Below are 7138 nucleotides of genomic sequence, written 5' to 3' on the forward strand. Positions count from 1 at the left end.
GAAAGATATATGATTCTAGTTTCAAATTATTTTAATAGATCTTAATTTAGAATTCTGTATCTCAAGATATTAATAATTTAGTGACTATGACGCGAGTAAATAGCTTGACATGAACCTTGGTAAAACGTGCAATCATGATTGTTTTACCTTGAGATCATGATGTGAGAATTGGTAGAAGCATGTTAATAAATTGCTTATTATTTTCATAAGGACTTACTAAGCTATATATCTTAGCCCCTCCTTTTCATTTCTTTAGTGTTGCTATGTTAGCTCGAGGTTGGAGATTGTTAGAGGCAGCATCACACTATCAAATTATCAATTTTGGGGTATCGATAAGCCTTAAGTGTTTTCAAGTGAGTGGCATGTATAGAGACTTAGTCCTTTGTGTTATGTGTTTAATAGTTTGGCCAAATGTATTGGCTTATAATGATTCAAGTGTATATAGCCAGGAGATGTGACTTATATTAGTTATGGGTTTGTAAACCTATTTATCAATGTGCAATGTGCTAACACCTTGAAATGTGATCATGTGCTTATATGTACCGAGATCTTGTGTGATATGGTTATACTTGTTTACTATAATTAAGTTGAAGTTAATTAGTATGATGATAATCGTGGTATAAAACTGTAAGTGGTATTATAATAGACAAGGCCAAATGAGCATGAGAAACACAAGTATGATGACATGCAAATGTTATGTTTGTAACTTAATTGAGGATGTTTAATCTTTAATTGGATACCATGTGCTATGCCTTTGATATTGTATAAGTGTGTGAGGGATTAAGGTTGACCAAGGCTTGGAAAATAGCTTAAGTGTTGGCCACACGGATGACCTAACACACGGGCATGTGTCTTGGCCATGTGACCTTAAAATATTGCTGACGTCATAAGCAGAGAGTTACACAGGCTGAGGACACGGGCCTGTCCGAGCCACATGGGCGTGTGACCCTCCAAAATTAGAAAATTTTTGAAGTGTCATAAAAATTTTGTAAGTTCTCGGTTTAGCCCCGAACCACCTCTAGTGTATGTTTTGGGCCTCGTAAGCCCGTATAAGGGACATTATGAATATGAATGAATGTTTTTAATTTGAACGAAATTTTTTATGGCCTGGTTTTACATGGTTGTGTATGTTTAAGTCGCGTAATGCCTCATACCCTGTCCCGACCTTGGACTCAGGTAAGGGTTGTTACATAAACAAAAAATACATAAATCATAAATCTGGACCAATTAGTGTCCTGAGCATTTTATTTTAAACCATTTGTGAAAATTTCAGCTCAAAATGTCATTTAAAAATCAATTTTAAAACGAAGTTTAAATGCTAAAATGTAAATTTTACAAAATATCCAAATAAACCATTTTAAGTAATCGAAGCTAGCATGAGCGAAACTAAGTTATAAAAATTTTCAAAATATTCTGTGTAGTTTAAAGACTCTAATTACATTACCTTAAACTTGCTAACACTCGCGAATTCATATAACACATACAATAATAATAATAGACAAACTAACTCATGATAACTTAATAAAACAATTCGCCAAAGTTCACACTATGTGTAGCCCACAAATTTACTCTTCACAAAGTTAGCTGACACTCAAGGCGGATAGTTAAAAACACGAAAACTCCTGGTGGATAGGGACTATAGTAATTGCTTTGTGTGTTGACACATAGAGAACACTCTTATGGCTTACACTCCTATGGTGAACTCTCCTATGGCGAATTGCTCTATGACAAAGTTTGGTGGAAAGACACACAACAACATCTAGTGGGAAGACACACAACAACATCTGGTGGGCTATCTTCTAAATTGTTTTATCTAACTTAGTCTCTTAGGGTTTCTTTTATTAGTTACACCCTAATTATATCAGCGTTATTTTAGGAACATTGCACCCCAATTTTAGCTTATATAGGTCACCTTATAACTACATTAGAGAGGGGGTCCACCTACTTAGATAGCTTTTCTTATATTGTTTTCATTAGTTTTTATTTTAGTTTTAGTTTTATGTTTCCGTAAGTGGAGTTCTTTCTACTTCGATGTGAAGACGATTGGGAGCCGAGATTGCTCCATAACCCTACTTCCATCTATTTATTCATGAGCATTTTCTTCATTCTTTTCATTCATTCATTTATTTATATTTTGTTAACCTAGTCAATTGATGTTTGTATGAATATTGGGATTAATTCTTGTGCTTTATTCATATTTTGAATGATATGCTTATTTAACTAATTTGTTGATTGAGTAATTATTTACCTAAAAAATTTGGTGTTTATTTAAGAGTACTTAGTATACTAGGAAGTGACGACCCTAGTAGAATATCTAGACAGGTGAGTCTGAGAAGGTATCCTATCGAGTATAACTTGTGTCAAGTGGTGAGATTAAGAGGGTATCCGTATGCCTTGGTAAGACCAAGAGGGTATCTTAGGTGGTAATCCTTAGTGACGATGAGATTGAAAAAGTATTATTAGCTAAGGATGAAAAATCACTCAGTTAAGGGTAATTGGTTGCTTTGTTGATAATTAGGCATTTAATCAATCATAAGTTGGGAGCTCGCATCGTTGACACTAGGAATAGGAAATTCCATTAGTTTATTTTAGGTTCATTAATTTAACTAGTTTAATCAATATTTTAATTATGCATCAACACTACTAATTTGTGATTCAATTAGATAAGTAATTATTTTTGGTAATAAATTCCTCGAATATGCAATCCCTTAGGGGCGATCCTCAAAATACTTCCCAAGTGCTTTGTTGTAAACAAAACTATATTACAATTTAACCTGTTTGCTTACAGATACCACACTTAATTATATATATTTTATTTGTAATATTTAATTATATATATATTATTTGCAATATTTACATTCTCGATGTTCGTACGTTAGGAGGTGGTCAAGTTGTTGGTGTCATTATCAAGGATTGCGATGGTGAAAATTGTTATTGAATTAATTATCTTGTATAAACAATACTAATCAAGAGACAAACAAGGTAGATAGTGTGCTAAATTTTTTTTATTTTTGTTTAATATTTTTATTTACATTATTTTTATTTTATTTACCTTGTTGACTATCGAATTTAATCATGGAAGAATTTGATGATGATTATAGTTGGTGTTAGTCAAAGGGAATGTCCTTTTGGTATTAAGATTGGTACCATATCAAAAGACTGAGTTGGGGGAACAGAGCTCTAACAAAAGAGTGTTGTTATCACAGAGAATTCAATATGCTCGAATATTCAGTTCAACGAGAATTGAACTTAAACATGGATGGAAATATATATAGGCATTTATATAAGCAACATAGGTGCAATCAAAGATTAAGAGGAAGGTATGATTGCACATCTAGACAAGTTTTCTTGTAATTCGCATGAGATATTTTCATGAGATGAGATTGAGCAGTTCATGTCTGAATAGTTAGAGGTTATGTCAGATCAAATGTTGCTTACAAGAAAAACCCTTGAACAACCCAAGAAAAGCACCACAATAGAGAAAACTAGACCAAGCAATGCCGAAGCAAACTCAGATAGCACTACCGAATACAATACCCAATCAAAACAATCATTACAACCTAAAGTTCACCGACCCCCACCATTTTCCCAACGCTTTCAAAATCACAAACAATACTAAAATTTCAGATGATTCTTGGATGTCCTTAAGCAACTTCACATCAACATACCTTTGGTCAAAGCCTTGGGGAAAATGCCTAACTATGTCAAGTTTATAAAAGACATACTTTGAAAGGAGAAATAATTGGGGGAATTTGAAACAGTCGCACTCACTAAATGATGCACTGTAGAAACACAAAAATATATAACTTCGTAGTAAATTTTTTCGAAATTCACACTTTAATTATAAAATAATTAATTTTCACTTAAATTATTAACATATTAAATTTTAATATTTTTATAATAATTTTTTACAAATTTGTTTTATTTTCTACAATTTTGCACAAAATGTGAAAATTAACTCGACAGACACCTCAAAAGGCTTGAACTATTGAAGAATTTTCGCTCCAAGTGAACCAAGGGCAAGATTAATATTTTTCTAGCCAAGGTCAGTCCAAATGATGATCATTTTATATATTTTATATTTAATTTTTATCGAAGTTAAATTGGATTAAAAATTAATATAAAGCCTGAAGGAGAAACTGACCTAGTGTGTTAAGCATTAAAGACTGATCCAATAAGAAAATGTGCAGCCCAAAACTGACCCAATAAGCTGACCCAATTAGCTTATTTAGATGATTAAATAATTTCAAAACAGCCCTCCAGTTTCCTTAAAATCATATTCAAACCCCTCCACTTTCAGTGCCTTTAAAGATTTGTCCCGAGCTAAATTTAGCACAATTTGAAACATTTAATCTTTGCTACATGTGTGGCCGGCCAAGGGTAGTGTGTTCTTGCTAATTATTTACTACCTTTATCAGCCACTCCCATCTATAAGTACCCCCTTTCACCTATTCATTCAACACACCTCTCATTCCACACTACTCTCACTCTTTTACTCACTTTCTCCCTTCTAGAACCTCCCTTTGTTTCCCATTTTTCCCTTCTACTTTCTTTTTTTGATTTCCCTCTTGGAAAAGAGCCTTCACCGACCTTGGGTAGCAGCATTCAATTCCTTATAGAAGCCTTGGATCAATAGAATGTGCGAAGAAGGAGAACAGCTCACTAGTTTGGCTTCAGAGAAAAACTGGATTTGCTTCAAGTTTCTTTTCCTTTAAATTTTCTTCTTGTTGTTATGATCATGTCTATGGATAATTGTTATTTTTATATTCTAAATTTAATTAACATGGAATAAATTTAATTCGTGTTAAGTTGATTGCATTTCGTCTACTTAAGTTTTTAAAATCATGTTTTCGTTGTTAGAGGTCTTGGTAAATTGTTTGATTAAGTAAAATCACGATTATGTTATACTTGCATTATAATTGTAAAGTAACTAATGAATTAATTATTAATCATATTGAAATTGCAATTAATTGACATACTTAATCAGTGCATGTTTAATATTCTAAGGTAGCCGAGGGTTAAATTAGCGACGGTATTAAATGATACATTAGCCTTGCATAACTTGCAAGATTATTGTGCAATGTAGGAATATATTGTTACTTCACTTAATCTTTTACTTGCTTATTAAAATTGATTAATTGTTTAAATTGACATAGTAATATGTTCAAGAGATTAGTTAATTTCGTAAGCTTGTATGTGCTATATTTAACAAATTACCAAGTTGTCGTGAATTTATTCGTAACAACATGAACATTGTTTTAGTAATATTAAGTTAAGAAATGTAATTGATCTAACACAATTATGTCATATTGATTAAACTTATTTTTCAGAAATCGTGCTTTGGAATATTTACCTATAAATCTTCTTAGTTAATTTTCTTAGTTAAAATCTAGTTTTATTAAACCCTTTTCCTTCAAAATAAAAGATTTTCCTTTACCAAAGTGTTTTCAATTGCATTTCATAAATATTTTCTTACACAGTTCCTGTGGGTACGATAACTTGACATTTACTTGTCACTTTATTACTTTTTGCAATTGTGTACACTTGCACATTTCCATCGTTCCATATTTTTGGCGCCATTACGGAGGATTGTTTTAAAAAAACCATTCTTTATGAATTGGTTAATTTTACATTTTGGTTTTTTTTTCTATTCAATTTTAACCTAATCAATTTTTCTATGTTTGTTTCAGGTGTTTATGAGTATTATTCGAAACTTAGTCAGTTTTTCTATGTTTGTTTTAGGTGTTTATGAGTATTGATCGAATTATCAATTTATTCCTCGTAGATCCTGAATTGAAATAACTTTTTGACAAAGAAGAAGACAAGTCGTTCAAAGAAGGACCAAAGAGATGAACTTTGAAAATCCAAATCAAGGAAGCAGAGAAAACCCTACTCAAAATCCTATCCTTATTGCTGATAATAGGGATAGAGCTCTAAGACAGTATGTTGTGCTAGTGTTTTATGATCTTAATCCAACTATTAGGAGACCCAAAATTGAGGTACAACAGTTTGATCTGAAGCAAGTCATGTTACAGATGCTTTAGACAGTGGCCAATTTAGTGGAATGTCTACCGAAGATCCTCACCTTCACTTAAGACTGTTTATGAAGGTGAGCGATGCTTTCAAATTATTCTAAGTACCCGGAGATGCACTACGATTAAATTTTTTCCCATATTCGCTAAGGGATAAAGCTCGAGCCTAGTTGAACTCATTGTCACCAAGTTCCATTACCACATGGTAAGATTTAGTAGAAATATTTCTTATGAAGTACTTCTCACCTAGCAAGAATGCTATGTTGAGGAACGAAATTACTACATTCAAACAGTTGGATGACAAGTCCTTGTATGAGGCATAGGAAAGGCTTAAAGAATTATTACAAAGATGCCCTCATCACGAAATCCTTCATTGCTTCCAATTAGATACGTTTTATAACCGTCCCAATGCTCACACAAGAATGGTAGTAAACGCTTCTGCTACCAGTGCTCTCCTTTCAAAGTCTTATAACGGGGCTTATGAAATCATTGAGAGGATGGCTAGAAACAACTAGTAATGATGAACCAATTGAGTAATGTCAGAAAGATGAGTGACTAAAGTACACGAAGTGGATACTCTCACTTCACTTGCATCTCATGTATCCTCAAAATCCTTAATGCTTAAAAACTTTGCTACTAATGGGTTTAATAATTTTGCAGCTCAGCCACTGAATCAATTTGAAAATGTAGCCTGTGTTTATTATGGGGAAGGGAATTCATTCGAAGAATGTCCTTAAAACCTAGAATTCGTATATTACATGGGTAACTAGAACCAAGGAAGGCAAGGACTGGAAACCAATTTTTACAGCCAATCTTGGTGAAACCACTCTGATTTTTCTTGGAGTAACCAATAGGCTGGACCTAGTAACACTTATGCACAACCTAGACCAACCCAGCCACCTGCATTTACCCAACAAGATTATAAACAACATCAAGCTGAATCTTCCAATGGCTTAGAAAACCTGTTGAAGGCATATATAGTGAAAAATGATGCCTTAATCCAATGCCAAACAGTCACATTGAAAAACCTAGAAAACCAAATGGGCCAGCTTGCAACCGAACTTAGGAATCGACCACAAGGTGCTTTGCCTAGTGATACGAAGAAC

At 33.0% G+C, this 7138-nt stretch overlaps 1 non-coding gene across 1 annotated transcript; it reads right to left on the reverse strand.

Annotated features, from left to right (window-relative positions):
• Positions 1 to 6292: 6292 nt before the first annotated feature.
• On the reverse strand, positions 6293 to 6399 carry LOC121207740 (small nucleolar RNA R71). Its single transcript, XR_005902853.1, has one exon. It is a non-coding gene; the product is annotated as a small nucleolar RNA R71 (small nucleolar RNA).
• Positions 6400 to 7138: the final 739 nt, after the last annotated feature.

This window comes from Gossypium hirsutum, chromosome A01 (genome assembly GCF_007990345.1).
Source record: "Gossypium hirsutum isolate 1008001.06 chromosome A01, Gossypium_hirsutum_v2.1, whole genome shotgun sequence".
NCBI lineage: Eukaryota > Viridiplantae > Streptophyta > Magnoliopsida > Malvales > Malvaceae > Gossypium > Gossypium hirsutum.